Consider the following 17332-nt stretch of genomic DNA (forward strand, 5'->3'; position numbering starts at 1 on the left):
CTTAGTTTCTAGATGCAAAAACATAGAGGTCGAAGTTACGAACGTTACGTGATTTTATATTATACTTGTTACTTTTTTTCCTATTTTTATGTATAAAGAAGCGCAACGTTGACACTATCAATGGGTAGTTTACTTTGGAACGTGTATAATGGTTCTCGTTTAGAAGCAATTAATCAAGAATAGCCAATTGACCTGACTTGTACAGTCGCAGAAACAGTAAACACCAGTGTATACATCGGTAATAAAGTGTTAAAAATAATTTAAAATAAATTGTTAAAAGGTTAATATATTTTCCCCATACAAAATGTTCTAATTCTTACCTCATCATCATGACTTCTCTATTGAGATACACTGAGAAAGTACGTAATTACATAAACAATTGGAATTAGGATAAAATAATTAAGATAAAATAATTGTATAGTTAAGTTGTATATATTATTTTCAATATAATTAATAACCCAGCAAAACTATTCCATTTAATTCATAAATAATACTATTCCATAATTAAATATGTAGTTAAAAATAGGTCGCATTATATGAGTGATTAAATAATAACCTTGGCCTCGGCAGATCATAATTGTAATAAACTAATTGGTAATCGCGCTTAATCAATTAAAGCGAATCGTAACAATTCAAAAGAATTCATTTAGTAACTAAACAGAAGAATATGTATTCTTGTGAATCAAGACCTAGAAAATTTTCCCCTTTATAAATTAAGATTTCTTTGATTTAAATCAAAAGCTATTGAATAGTTCCCATATTTCTTTCACCGATTCTATCAGCGAGTAACTAAGGTTGTTTTTTATTGTTTTACCAAGCCGGAGTTATAGATAATTAGTATTGAATATATTGCATATTACATATACAGTTATGTTGTGCGCTAGGGCCTTGCCTATGCGCTCTTCAAACGCGGCTAGGTCACGACTTTCCCATGAGCCGCGACAATGCCACTTTATCTCAAATCAGTCCTATATCTATCTCTATCACATGTTTAGTTGCCTTTGACGCGACATACAAACCTATTTCTAGAGATATTATTTATGTATATATATCATAAAGAGATTATTATCTCGACTGGGATTTAATAATAGGGAACAAAAGTATACAGAACCTAAATATACATAATACAAAAGAAAATAAAACATATATAATATATTTATGTATTATAAAATTATATTACTATGTAAATATTCTGGTCTAGACTAGACTTCAACAGTACTATGCATTTTATTTTTTAATTTCTCTCATTAAAGCATGATTTACTTTGTAACAAACTCAAAACTTTTCCAAATGGTCGCAGGAACTCAAAAACCTGTTTTTGTTTTAATTAGCTATAATAAATAATAATACCGTGTAATAAAAAGGAATTTTAACCTCTAGTCAGAAGGAATTCTTTCCCAAAACTTGTTTAGAAATAAAACATAGTATTGAAGTTAATTCCGAGAAAAATACCACAATGTTGTGCTAAGTATAATTTAAAAAAAATGTCTTTTACATTGAAATTTATTTCTTCTTTACTTATTTATATAAATTGATTTAGGGTTTAGGCAGTTGTGTTTAACAGCTGCGGCACAAATGATAGAAAACAACGACTTTAGGCAACAGGTGCATAAAAAACCAGAAAGCACTGTGACCAGTTGTGTTATGAACATGACCCTCGGCAGGGATGGCGTATCTTTACTTATAACTGTGCCGTTTTATTAAAGAATGTTTAATAAGGTCATAGACTTGCCATGAAATAATTCTGACTTTGTGATTACTGTGAACATTCCGTAGCGTAGGGATTGCTCGCTTTCGCTCCTCGTATAATAACCTCCTTTGCAATTTTTTGAATATTTGATCAGTGACGTGTCCAAAATATTACGTCGCGTTACATTAATACCATACCATAATACCATTGGTTCGCCATCTCTGGCCTACGGTTTTACCAGTAAAAATAATTTATATATAACAGAATTATTTAATCTGTTTGAAATTTAATCTCTTGAATAAAATAGTTAAAACACCTTATCAGTAGCGTAGGCAGTTAGAGCTGATTCGTGCGGGCGAGTTTTTATTGCTTCTTTTATCAACTCAGCTGTGTACCTAGGTCTCGTATTGACGGATTTAGGTTGAATTATAAACGAACTGGTTGATTGAATCTGATTTATGAAATAATTTCTGTATTCTGTGACAATTTTAAATAGGTTAAAAATAATATCTCTGTTACGAACAAAAATAAAAAGAAAACAATCAAATATTTTCATTTATTTTTGATAATTTCTTTCTACCTAAAGTGGCTTTTTGAAATACGACATACCTTTTTTTATTAATTAAAGGCATTAACATTATAACGGTAAACGTAGAATACGGAAAAACCTGATGTCAAAAGTACAATCTTAAACACCAAAAAACAGGATTGTTATCAGTCAACTCCTTTGCCGACAAGCGAATCAGAGAAAGTATCTTACGACTACTTGGAGTTGCATTTTGAATTAACAATAAAAGTTATACCAATAACAGTGATAGGTTTACTAACTAACTTCCTACTACTAACTACTACTACTACTAACTAACTTCCAGACTATGTTCTACATCTGCGCAAAATTTCATGAATATCCATTGAGCCGTTCCGAAGATCCATTTATCTAAACATTCGCATTTATAATATTAGTAAGAGTAAGATTTTATACACCTACTAGCTGTCCCCGCGACACCGTCCGCACGCGGTTAAAAAAAACTTAATAGGGGTATGAAAAATAGGTAGTAGCCGATTCTCAGACCTACTGAATACGCATAAAAAAGTTGGTAAAAATCAGTAAAGCCGTTTCGGAGGAGTACGGTATCTAACATTGTGACATGGAAATTTTATATATAAGAAGTCTTTTTCAGGTGTTGCTATTATGTTGAGAATAATATTATGTATAAAAAGATATAGATCCATAAAATGTTTAAGGTAAAGTAAGTTTACAGTTTAGTTGTAGCCTTCATTCGTTACCTTAAATAGTGTTTGTGTAACAAAGAATTTTTCATAAATATAATCTTACAATAAAATCAAGTAGGTCACGGAAATTACTTAACTTATTACATAAAATAACACATGTTTTTTCTTTATGTACTACATATTACTTACATATCTATTATGTTTTATCTAAAACTATAATTAAACAGTTTGTTTTTTCGCTTTAAGTTTATAGGAAAACGTTTCTCTGATAAATGTATTTTTTTAGTAAATTTCTTAATTTTATATTTTCCTATTATCACTGCAATTAATATTTTTTATCAGGATTCTTTTAAGTTTTTATTTTTGTTTATTCGGTTCTAAATAAATATAAATAATTTCTTGCTTAAGTAATTCTTAGATTAAGATACAGTTCTCGTGAGAACCGTTAACTTGAGCAACTTGAAGTGGTGTGTCGCAGTTGTTGCGATAAGAGTTAAAAGCGACTAAATTAGTTGACTTATCTAACGTAGATGGGTGTAGGTTGAACGCCTTATATCAATCAACAGTGCTGTCAAAAGAAATAATTATGTAAAATTAATATATCGGTTACAGTTATCCCCAGTTTTAAAAATTTACTTCGCTATCTGTACAAATACAGATAAATTTTTAAATTTTTAAAAATTTTCAAGTAAATTTTTAAAACCTGGTGATTTAAGTTACTAAGCGACGTACGCGTCATATATAATCTCTCGTCACCAAAGTCCCTCGCTACCTATTTGTCAAGTTCGTCGTGAGAAAAGTCGCCGCGATTTTCAAGATGGTGGAGCAAATCTATACAGTTGTCATTTTGTAAATACATGTCAGCCGTGTAGTCGTTATGCCTGAACTGATCGAATAGACAACTTGCGTCGACAATTCATCGTTGTGTACGGAGCGAGCGCTAAGCGATACAATTTTAGTTTCAAAGATTTGCGTTGCCCTGTGTACGAAGGGCCTAATCAGTATTTAAAAATAATGTACACTTAACAAATTGTCAATAAGGTAAGTATTACATTTCGAGCTATGCAATGATAATTGATAAAAGATTTACATTTACCCAATACGTTAAACTTTCTATCGGTTCGGATGTTCACATTATACAATATTTAAATTATATTAATAATATTATTCCTAGGGTTTGTATTCATTCCAGTATTAAAAAAAACTTTCCCAAATTGACCTTGATTATAACATACCAGAATTTTTTAAACGGATATACTGTAATGAGAAAATGCTGCATCATAATTGCTTAAGATGATTACATTAAAGTTGAACCGGCACAGGTGTGTTTATATTCAAACCATTGACATTATTTAACGAAAACAATTTCGATGCACCAGGTACAGGATGTCACAACATTACGCAAGCAAATATCAGCTGCCGAACAGGTCATATCTGGGACAGGCCAATGTACGATCTGGGTGTCAAGCAGCTCCTAGCAATAGCAATATAGGTACTGTTCTAATTTCTATAGTAGTCATAAAGATTAAATATTAAAAGCCAAAATCTGGTCGCTAAAGGTGTTCTCTAGGACAGCAATAAATACGCTGCTCGTCGGACACAATACATATGTCTATCTGCTCTACGTTAATATTATAAATGCGAAAATTTAGATGTATGGATGGATGTACGTTAGAAGGTATCTCTAGAACGGCTCAACGGATCTAAATGAAATTTTGCATGGATGTAGAGCATAGTCTGGAATAACACATAGGCTAGCAATAAGTTTCTTTTTAATTCCGCGCGGACGGAATCGCAGGCGACAGCTAGTATCGTTTGATAAGACAGTATCGACATCGAAATGCAACCGGAATTACTACAAAAAGCGCTTTTAAAAAACAATGATAATGAAGACAACTGAGCGTAATACATGCTCGAAATCATATCGCAACATATCAATTACCGAAGCCGTCAAAAGATATGTTTACGGTTCATCACTTTTGGGCTGATGACGTCACATCACCATCTCTATCTTGGGTGTCATGTCATGTCATGTCAACCTAACTTTCATCTATGTCAACATTGATTGCTGCCACGTTTGCTTAGGGCCGGCAGGTATTATTTGTCCATTATCAAAATGCTTATAAAAATCGCTAATAACATTCGATACGGTTCTTCAATCGGTCTAAATTTAGATACGCTAACTTTCTTCAAACGTTAAGTGACATTGATTCCGGTAGTGAAGTGTGAAGATCGCTGACAATGGATATTGTTTCTCTGCGGTCACTCTTTTATTGTGGTTTTTATCGCAAATACACTTCCGTCACGCGGCGTTGACTGCATTCGAATAATTCATTAGATACGCTGACAGTTCGCGATTTTCTCATAGGAATAGATTAGAAATAGTTTCTTATGCATTCACAATTATGCGTAGGGAAATTAACAATTATATTGCAAAACACTATCGCGTTTATGTGAGTTATATTGCAACTTACTACGATATAAAGTTTTACTATCACCGTTGAAATCCCAACACGGGGGCATTCCAAAATTTTTATTGGCACAAATTATTAATTCGGTCGTATTAAAGCTCACTAATAAGCAAATCTATCGTCCTATGATTGGTAAAGAAAACAAAACTCATTCTACGTTCCGTATGAATGTACCTATTCTTAGTGGCGTGCACAAATTGCACGTGAAATGATCATTAGTACATATCGTTTATACATGTGTTTTGTACACGAGCATTGTTTTCCAACACCGTCACCTTGATATTGTGTCGCCTCTCTCCAAATACAATCAAGGCTAGTGGTTCATTAAAACAGTTATTGCCAGGTAACGATGCAGGTTCAAATATGTACTAACGTAGGTGGGTCCTTGTTTGAATAGAAAGATAAACCTACGTCTCTGTCTTATAGGGTAATCTCATGTTGAGTTATGTGTGTAGTTAGTCAGTGAACACCTCTCCCTCCTGGTAAAGTCGTTGCGATTTACTTAATCACTGATATAGAATTGTTGTTATTGGACTAGCAATTAATTAATATGTAATTTTTAAAATCAAACGACGTGGGAAGATTCGAAATTTATCTATGAATAGTAAGTTAGTAAGTAATGCAAAACGAATCTTTGCACATTGATAAATCGAGTAAGACCAATATTACTGTTTTTTAATTATCGATAAACTGTTTTTGTCTCTACTACAGAACAGTTGGCAATGTTTGATCAGCTGTGAGAAATTTCAATATTAAACAACAAACCCTCTACTAATTTTAATACATCCAAAAATAATATAAAAACCACAATCGTTTATCTTTATTGTATTAACTACTTTACACTCATAATTTTCACCAAAGCACTTACTCCAGATGAACTATAACATTATCTAATTACAAAAGATGAAGGCCATTTTACTACGTAATGGACACACGAAAATTCTCACCGGTATCATAAGTTAAGTGCAAAAATAAAACCAGTTTGCACTCATTTGAAAAACTTAAAAAAACATGCGTCTAAGATTTGAAAGAAACCTGTCTTATGCTACCAGCTTTTAATCAATGTGTGCAACTGTTTAAATTAAATATGTAATGAGTGTGCAATTTAAAACGATATTCATGTTCTTAGTCATTTAGATTTTGTGCACGGCTTAGTACCAGGACCGGTCAATTACAGAAATGTTAGTGACCTTTACATCGTAAGTATTGTAAATCAGACCAACTTCAATTATTCAGCGTCGAAGCATACTAATGAATTAATCAAAAACAGGTTGGAAATATGTAAATCTTTGTTTGAAAAGGGTAATTAAACATATAATTACATTTAAATAACAATAAGCTGAATGTATGTGATTCGAATGACGCCTCAGTCTTCAAAATCGATATATTCGTTAATGCTACAAGAGTTTAGATGAACGGTACGGTCATACAAATTTCTTGTGTGTACCGGAATTTGTGTTTACCAGAACTGTATTGATTCCATCATTGTATATTTAATGTAAAATTAAATTATTTTTTGTCTGTCTCAGTATAATATTTTGTCTCTCAATTCGATGATATAAGCCTTTCTCTTTTAGATGATCTTATTGCTACATTAGTTTTGAGAAAGTGAGATCAAGTATTATCTTGTCTTTGAAATATGGAAAAGATTTTTTTGTATTTACTTTCTATAACGTAACTAAAAAAAGTAATTTACAATCTTTCAATTTGTATTCGTAAAAGTTATCTTTACTACTTGTATAATAGTCCTAATTGAATCATAGATAAACATTCTGCCAAAAAGGTGGCTAACTGGCCACTTAGAACCTTTGCCTTTTATATTAAGAAAAAGATAGACGAACTCAATTATTATTAATGCTGTAACACTAACCAATGTTACAGATATTTATGAATCTGGCTAACTATATAGATTAGTTTTAACATGGGGAGTGGACATGAAACCATCACATTTGAAGTTACATAATGTCTCGATGTTGTTCGTGTGCAGATCAATAGTTATGCAAACCTGGACCGGTTCAAAGTGCACTCGCACTTTCTCTTTGTATAACGCAATTGTTTGATTGTTACGATAATAGGCTTGTAATCTGTTGATCTCACTTTTCGACACGTGAAACGGAACTGTTGTTTAGGATATTCCGTGTTATTAATAGGATTTTATTAAAAGACCGTAAAAATTAATGAAAATAATATATCTGTTATCTATTAACTAATCTTCTATGGACGGTTTTGTGATGAAGTAAACAGTATTCACCAATCTTTCCCAAAATCATGGAGAGGCATACATTATTAGGATTCCGAAATGTTTGTGTTGAGTTGTTTTAGGCGTTTTAGGAAAAATAGCGATTTACTCAAGATTTACTAAACTTAATAGAAGCTATCTTACTAATGTTATAAATGCGAAGGTTTGAATGGATGGATGGATGTTTATTTGAAGGTATCTACAGAACGGCTCAACGGATCTCGATGAAGTTTGGCATAAATTTAGATAATAGTCTGGAAGAACACATAGGAATAATACTATACTTTACTTTAAGTACTATAAGAACACATACTGTGGTTTTTTTTTAATTTCGCGCGGACGGAATCGCGGGCGACAGCTAGTCAATAATATAGTATAAATAGACATATCAACAAACACATGTTTGCCTTGCTGAGATCTTGCTAATTATTATCGTAATGATGCCTAATCTCAGTGCTCGGGATGTTTAGCATGCATAGCTTCCTAAAAAGGTTAATGATAATTTCTTATAGTAACTTTATTGCTTACAAATACAGTATGGTATTGATGCTTCACTTTTTTTAATGTACAAATCGTTGCGTTACAGGTTCTTATGGAGGCGTAAAAGGGAAAAGTTTTATTTTCATTACAGAGACAATATAAATATATAAAAATTACACATTAATATTAAATTAATGTTGACGTAGAGTAAGGAATTATTTAATGTTCATAACTCTACCATCAAATACAATATGTATATTCTCGAATCAACCACGATTAATTGGAATGCTATAACACAGTTTGTGCGTATTACTTTACATGGAAAATCTAGTTGTAGTTATACACGAGATGCAATAAGAAGTCGGTCGAACTCGTTTCCGTGACCACTTCTGTCGACGGTCACTACACGAGGATTCATCCGCCATCTTTGTTTTTTTATGCTCACTACGACAAAGTGGAAACTATTTCGTATTTTTTTTTTGATGTTAGGGATGTATTTTTACAAGCAATTAGTATAACAATAGTAAACAGGTTTGCTATTTTAGTAATTAAAAAATTGCAACATTTTAGGGAAGCCCTAACCACAATGAGAGATGCAAATCGTATTCGTTACAAATAAAAGGAAGGCCTTTTATATAACAGCAAACTAGCGGCCACCATTTTTGTTCCTTGTTTGTGACCATGAAAACGTGAGAAACTTTTTATTATTATCAAAATAATGTTCTTGACTCGCTGAAACGAGTATTAGATTTAAAAAAAATACATTTAACAAGTGTGTTGCAGCTAAACTTGTCTCATAATATGATGTTACGGAAAACTAACCAGTCTGATATGAAATCATAAAGCTCATATTCCCATATCAAGCAATGTTTATTTAAAACAAACAACAATATTAGAATGTGGCTCGATTTGTTCAGACTTGAAGAGTAACGGCATTCTTCGTCATCGGTCGTATAAATTAAACTTATTGATTAAGATTCGCTAGAATTGTGTGAAAGAGGATATGCGTAAGAAAGGGGTAAATTCAGATATGACGGCTGATAGAGATGTATGGAAGAGTTTGACATACTGTGTCGACCCTCAATAGGCATAAGGGCAGGTTGATGATGATTCGCTAAAACTGCCAATTTAGTAGATAATTTCGTTGCCTAGATGTTTACAGAAAGAAACAATAAGTTAAATTTTCTTGTCATTAGTTAAATTCTGATATACGGAGTCGTATACACAATGTACGCATACAGCAAATTTTTACATTCAGTAGCAGTAGCAACCAAGTATCAAGAATGTTATAATTTTTAATAGATGAAATATTGTTAGAATAACATAAAAAATGAAATATTAATAAATTTGCAATGATAAGAAACGATTACTAATTTTAATAGACTAAGTTATGCGTTGAAATTGTCTGCAATTCAAATATCTCATGTGTTCAAAATTTACCATAAAATATGACCAATATAAAATTTAATTCTTTGGCAGTTTTATCAAAACATTTTTCCTAGGCCTAGTCTCTGATAACCTTCTAATTATAGTCACATAAGTACACGAAAATCTTCTGCTTAAAATGTACCTAAATGTGACTTACTAGTACAGCCATTTGTGTTGTTTTTAGGTCAAGTAAAGGCGACGCGCTAAATATTATTTGTTATAACCGTCTATTGTACGTGAGGAACAAGCGAGCTCATCAAAAATTCAGGCCGAGAGTATGAAAAATAAGTATAAAATATTATTTGACAGACCCGTTGTAGCATTATTAATCAATTGTAATTTCTGCAAGAAAATAAATAACTGGGTCGCATAATATTTCTGTTCACAGCACTATAAATCACTGTGGTTGAGCTTTAATTCATGCACATACTCGTATATGAATGGACTTGTTCTTTTAATAAGAACTTTATCATCTAAAAAGCTTTATGTCCAACTTTTTGATTTTTTTTTTAATTCGACAAAGGTAGCTATAATGGTAAATATCGATAGCCAGACAAAAGCCAACTGTGAATTTTAAATTTAACAATAGCAATATTTTGCAACAGCTAGATACTCAAACTAAAACAGTAGAGACGAATGCCTGTAATCTCTATTGCCTAGCAATTATCCTTTCAGGTAGAGAACTAAAATAATAAAAAACACGGTAGACGGTGCACTTACTCTACCTACTCGACTGAGATTATGGTCAAGCGCCCATCTATTCGTTAAAATATACATATCTAATTCGTTTCGTTTCCTTCCTGTATATTCGATCCTTTACAACTTCCCAGTGTGTATCAGTTTGCGTATTACTTTCGAGCGATAGTAGATTTCCTATACATGGTATGTCACAATGGGCTCAGCGCTGCGACTGTAGGGGTGCGGTGGGGGGCAACGGCCGGGTGCAACGTCCTGCCTCCGTGCGCTGCCTGCATGCGTAATATATATACGGCTTGACTATTTGACGAGCATTTCTTATAAGCTTGTAGTATGTAGAGATTGGAAGAAAGTATACTTAAGCATTGTACCAAACTTCTAATTACTAGTTCTATTTTAAATAGGCGTTCTAATAACAATTAGGCTTAAAACCATCTGATATGCAACATACAAGTAAAATGTTTCAGTATCGCGCTGATTTTAATTATTTATTATTACTTCTAAAACTTTGAAAAAGTTTCGAAGGTTTTATTAAACTGCGAAAGCTTCTCCAAGGCAAATACAGTGAAAACTCATCACTTGAAGTAGACTAAACAGAAGGTACGTCGTTGGGGACAGGTTTAGTCGTTTAACCTGTGCTGTTCGAACAAATGCAGACAAACAATGGCACATTAGCCGGAGCTCATTACACTAATTAAACAGTGCAACGGTAAGTGTCGGAAACGATGACACGCTCAAGACATTGACCGAGTACCTAATAGGTATCTGTACTATCAATTAATCAACAGATTATCGTGATATTTTGCATATACCTACATAAATAATTTTCGAGAGATATAGGAATCAATTTTCTAAGATTTCCAAGAATGACAATAAGAAACCAATAAGTGCAAGGTCAACAATTTGTATTTTATGTTACGCATAGATGAAGAACTGATCTTTCAATACTAGTTAAAAACAGGTATGTTTTACAGTTGGTTGTCACAGCAGAAACTTCCGAAAGAATCTAAGAGATCATATGTTTTTAAATGAATGTTTCGGCAATGAAAACCCACAGATACATTGAACATTAATTGACATGACACATTGTTTATGAGCGTGCGAATAACGGAACGCTAGTTACGAGTACTTGTGACGATCATAACAATAACTCGAGGCTGTTCACATTTGCTCGCACTGTTAAGGTGTTGGTATTTCCTACTGAGTGCAGAAATACATTGCTTTTCTATCACTTTATTTAATACGTAAGGGAATTCTTCATACTAAAACTAACGCATGTTTTACTTTAATTGAAAACTTACTTAAGTTTTACTTTCAACAAAAGATGATCTTCTATAATTTTTTTTCTGTAAGATGTTAAAAATCACTAAATCAGTTCATGTTTGATAATTAGCCCGTCGCGTACTGCATTATTGTACTTGATTGTGAAAGTAAATCACGCGCAAAATAACAATACGAACGGATAGTTGGTCAATAGGACAAATTAAATTAGTTAAAGTAACAAAAATAAACTTGAATGAAAGTCACAGACGACACGAATTTAGTCACACAACAATAATAACCAATCTCATTCGCTGGCATTAGTATGACCTTAAATTTTAAATAGACATACATATCACAAAGCATACCGATCACAGTTTTTTCTTTTCGAAAATTAAATTAACTTACCATTACGTGGAAAAAATTAGTTTTTTCGAATCTACCGCTAGTTTCTCAATCCAAACTCTTAGCTGTTGACTATTGGACTAATAGCGCATCATATTGCGCGTTTCAATTAAAATTTAAAAGTAGAGATACAAAAAAATTACCTTTCTGAAGATTAAACTGGATTAAGCATTGTAGTCGGTCCAGTTAGTGTAGCTGCAAAGTGTACTAGTGAAGTGAAGCGGACATCCGCGAACTAGTTTTTTTACGTTGAACTCTTTCATATAGGTAGTACTTATATATCTCAGACGATGTCATTTATGAGCGGAAAAATAAGTTCATAATACATGTATTAAGTAAAAATCAAGGTCAATAAATTAACCTGTTGCGAACTCTACATAATTAATAAGTAAATATTATTACCTTCCTGTTTATCGTAACTTAGTTCATCTAGAGAGTGCTCACTGATTACATAAAGATCAAAAAGTTATTCTTATTAAATCTTCTTTTTTTATTGAAAAATATATGCAACTTTTTTAGTAAGTTTTGGTACTTGTTTTGTGGGAATACACTCCTACAATTATACAAGTCTGTTAAAAGTAACGATAAGTAACAGTTTCTTCATATATTTTTTTCAATAATGATGCGTCATCTGATTGTCTCGTGTGAGTCATTGGCAAGGACAAAGCTCTTCATACCTACTGCCACTGCATCTTTTATGTATGCTACATTCATTAACAGTACTCGAGAAAACATCGTAGGAGGAACTCACATGGCACGAATTAAATTATTGTTTTCTATTACTACACTCAGTTGCAATTTATCAAACCTATTTTTGTATATACGGATAACTACTTTTTTACCATATTTGGTTAAGTTAAATAACTTATGACAATCGTAACAGGTAGAGTTACTTATATGATTATCATGACATTAAGTGACAAAGTGCTATACATTTTTCATCATCAGCGGGCCTTGCACGAATATTTGTGTCAATAACCATCGTATCGTCAACGACAAAATTTTTATTAAAATTTGTGTAGCGCCCTCGTAGAGTACACCAAAAATCTCATAATAATTTTGACTGTCGATGATAGTACGATGGCGATTGTTACAAATAATCGTACTAGGCCTAGTGTGTATCTATTTCCAGATAAATATTTGACAATATGTTGTATCAGGATGCATCTGCTACTTTCACATATCAATTGTTCGTAGTCTAAAAATTATAATTTACAATATAGGCAGTCAATTTTTATTTTTTCATGCTCAATAATTTTAATAAGTTAACACAACATGGTCTATCTAAAATAATAATAACTTTTAATAGAACTAAAAGCGTGTGAATAATATTGTGATAGCCTTGTATTGGGGAAAGGCAGCGATATTTATTATTACAAATAGCTTTAAATCTCGGTTTACGGATGAGTTGCGATCCTTTTTATGCCGCGTCTTGTCTGATATGTGTGGCTTAATTTTAGTCCACTTTCCCTTCCTACCCTTTTCTAATAGGGAATAGATGGGTAGGGGAAGTGGTTTGGACGTTGGAGCGGACGCATAGGAAGAGGAAATATTCTCCCTCTGTGCCTTCGTCCTACGTCGATTAAAGGTAGGCAAAGAATCCGCTTGCTCTTTTGCCACCTTATAATAAAAAAGGTAATCCCAATGTTTTAATGCTGTAATTATATGAGAAAATCATCTGCATCGCACAAATTGGTATGGCTACATAGTTTCTGAGATATTTAGTTAAATCTAGGGCACTGCATAATGATGTGCATTACTAGTTATTAACGTCGGTTTACGACAAGAGATCATAACATCGCAAAGTTAGCAATATTTGGTTACGAAATCCCAGACATTTGTTAAAGTGACGAATAATGTAATTTTCGTTAAAAAAAACTCTCAAAAGAAACACTTGTAAACTCAGTCATACCATTAAATGTAAAGTTTTTTATACGACTCTACATAAGACTTCAAGGTACAACTAAAGGCCAACAGGCGCCATCTTCTATGCAAAACAATGAGAATATAAAAAATGGCTGACTTTAAGTGGAAACGTTCGTAAGCAAAAATATAACTTAAAAATTTGTTCATTATTAAAAGTTGTGAAAATACCGTTGGGAAAATAGAACTAGGTTAATAGTGCTCAATGTAATATTGATTTTTAATGAAAACAAATTTAACATAAAAACTCGCTTATCTAGAGTTATCCATAATCGAGATGCAGATTGCATTGATCTACCAATTATTATAAATTTTCATCCTACACTATGTTATAACATCTTCAAATAAAGCAACAATGACCTATTGATTCAATGTCTTATGAGATCGGTTCAATCTTAGTATGACTAAGCCTGGCTAAATTCATTGCATGATACTTAAATATGTAACATTAAATGCTCACAATTCTTATGTATTTCATTTCATAATTTTAAGTCAAATGATTAAAACACCGTCATATCTGTATTCACTCCCTTTTTATAAAACATATACATATACTAGCTGTCGCCCGCGACTCCGTCCGCGCGCAGTTAAAAAAAAAACAAAATGAAAAGTAGATGTTGGCCGATTCTCAGACCTACTGAATATGCTCACAAAATTTCATGAGAATCGGTCAAGCCGTTTCGGAGGAGTACGGGAACGAAAACTGTGACACGAGAATTTTATATATTAGATTTACAATCCATCCATACTTTTTTTGGTCATTCTATGGCCATCCAGATTCAACTTAATTACTTTCTTGTTTATGTGTCACTACTTCGCGTAATATATGCATACCACGCCAATATTGTATTTGTTAATTTCTCAATCATCCGCGCAACACACTTCTAACATAATTCTTAATTTTATCTAAATTTACGCTCAACACAAAATTATCCAGTTGGTTTATTCAACGTTATTACTCCTAGCAATTACCTACCAAAGTAAGGTAATTAAAACTATAGATAACATACTGTAATTGAAAGTGTTGCAGAAAGCTTGCGGGAGATTTTGCGCTTGAGCACGCGTATAATTTTCAAATTTCACTTCTTAATTTACATGAAGTTAATCGATTATTATTTTCACGCTGCCTGTTATTCATACACGAATGTACCTATTTGTTGCAATATTATAGACTCTATTTGAAAGTTTTAAAAAATTTGCAATTAACAGTTTAATTAAACGCTTTGAAAATATGCAATGTGTTCTATTTTCATACTTTATGTTTTTAATTGGTGCAGTGTGGGATTCCATAAGTTGATTCAAAAATAACGATAAATTGGTCGTTGATTTTAAACGGCCATGTTTTTCTTCGGTGAAATTTTGAAAAATTTTAACTACAATTTTTAATTTGACTAAATCAATTAACATCGGTTTTTTTTCAAAGTACCTAATAATAATAATAAATTAAATTTGCTTTAATAAATTGCAATTGTGAAGAGAAATAGCAAATCATTCATTTTAACAAAGAACAAATTAATGTTTAACATAGAAAGCTAGCATAACAGTAACAATAACACACAACGTTCAATTCCATCGATTTCATTTGATTCTTTTTCTAAAAATCAACTAAATGAATATTACAATTAGGGAATGTATATCTCTATTATACACGTTAGAGATATTTAGGTTACCTGAACCCTCTTTTGACTAATTCTACTGGTTGCATCTGTTACCAAAATTACGGTACCATCAACTTCAGCGACAAAACAACTATGATAGCCCTTATCTTGTATCTAACATATTTCTAAGATCCAATAACATTGACACCACGTCAGGTCAGTATTACCGACGTGTCTTAAAAAAGTTTTAGTCAGTTATAACATATGTTTTTTTGGGTTGAATGAAAAATAAAAGTAATATAAAACAACTCACCTAAAATACAAAATATCCTCTTGTAAGAAGCTTAAAGCACTATCACGCACTTGATCAAATAAACAAAAGCCGTACCAAACGTACCGATCATTTGAAATCAGGTTTCTTTGAAACCGTTATGCACTTTAAAACATAAATACACAAACGAATAAGATGACTTATACAGTCTAATTAATTAATATTTTTTTATAAATAAAAATGTTCGTTACACACACTGGCGTTCGTTCGATCGTTTTGTGTCGTTCAACCGGACAGACAGGATACGTTGCTCAGTCCGACCCGGTGCGAAGACTGATCTGCTGTGCATGTTGAACGGAATAGCTGCCCTGTATGTATACGTATGAGCTTGTGTGCGTGTAGAAGCCTTCGCTGCGCGTGCGATTATTGAGTGTTGCTACTAAAAACTGCACTCACACTATTAAAGGTTAAGATAAGATTTTATCGTTTATTGGGAAAATTTAAACTGGCCTGCGGACCGTAACACATTTCTATAAATCTAAGTCTACAAAATTGTAGCACTTTAAAAAATTCATAACAAAGCACAAAAGCACTTATTTCAAATAGTATTATGTTTACTTTCCTTAAAAAGATAATTAACTAAACTAAACAAAAAATGAACATTCATGTAAATAATCTAGACTAGTTCCATGGCAGAATTACAAGTATAAATTAATTTGCAAAACTATTTAAAATTAATCTTTTGCCCGCGGCACCGGATTTCGTAATTTAAAACAATAAATCTCGTAATAAATGTAGTAGCCTAATGTTACTCAGTGAAAATTTAATTTTTTTTGAGTTTATTCGTTAAACTCAAATCAATTCAAGTTTCCACTATAGATTAAGATGTTAAACATGGTAACACATTGCTCATCATACAGGTAGGTAAATCTTACCCGTACCAATCGCATATCCCAAGTTTTAGAAGTTTTTTACTGAAACTATTAATATATATGGTCTCCGAGTTCTAAGAACTGCGGATCTTTAATTTTGTTTAATATTCTCTTAAATTAGATGCCGTCTAAAACGTTTCAAGAATCGGAACAAGTCTGGCCGGTTAGGTATGTTACTTTAAATTACTTGACATCGGTCATCGTTCTACAAAACAGTTTTAATGTCACTTGACCATACGTTTTCGATTAATATTTAATATGAGACTTTTATATTAATTTAATTTATAATGAGATAAAACCGCTTATTTCAAAACAAATTTCTACTCCTGGCGTAAAATCTAGGAAGCCGAGAATTCTGGTTTTGAATTTCGATTACTTTTGGATAAGCGCCATCTATACTTTATTTGGTGAACTTTCTACATAGAGTAGTTTGTCGAATCGCACATAGGTGGCATGTTTCTTAACAAGCACAAAAAGCATTGCTAGAAAACCGATACTGCCTGCCTGAATACTGAATAGATATAGAACAAAGAAAAAGAACACACACATTTTGTTCAAAATTCCGAGCGAACGGAGTCGTGGGAAACAGTTAGTATGATTATAAATATAGACGAATTTATTGGTGCAGAGGCAAAATATCACGTCTCTCAAGTTCAGTTCGTCTTATAACAACTCTCATCATAAGTCCATTCTGTGATTATGATAC

General features: G+C 32.3%; 1 protein-coding gene across 1 annotated transcript in view; it reads right to left on the reverse strand.

Moving 5' to 3' along the window:
- The window catches only part of LOC106720730, a 64417-nt gene extending 48499 nt beyond the window's left edge, over window positions 1-15918 (reverse strand). Inside the window, exon 1 of the mRNA XM_014515482.2 lies at window positions 15737-15918. The gene's annotated coding sequence lies outside the window, so the exon portion shown is untranslated. The remainder of the gene's footprint in view (window positions 1-15736) is intronic.
- Window positions 15919-17332: the final 1414 nt, after the last annotated feature.

This window comes from Papilio machaon, chromosome 8 (genome assembly GCF_912999745.1).
Source record: "Papilio machaon chromosome 8, ilPapMach1.1, whole genome shotgun sequence".
NCBI classification, from domain to species: Eukaryota; Metazoa; Arthropoda; class Insecta; order Lepidoptera; family Papilionidae; genus Papilio; species Papilio machaon.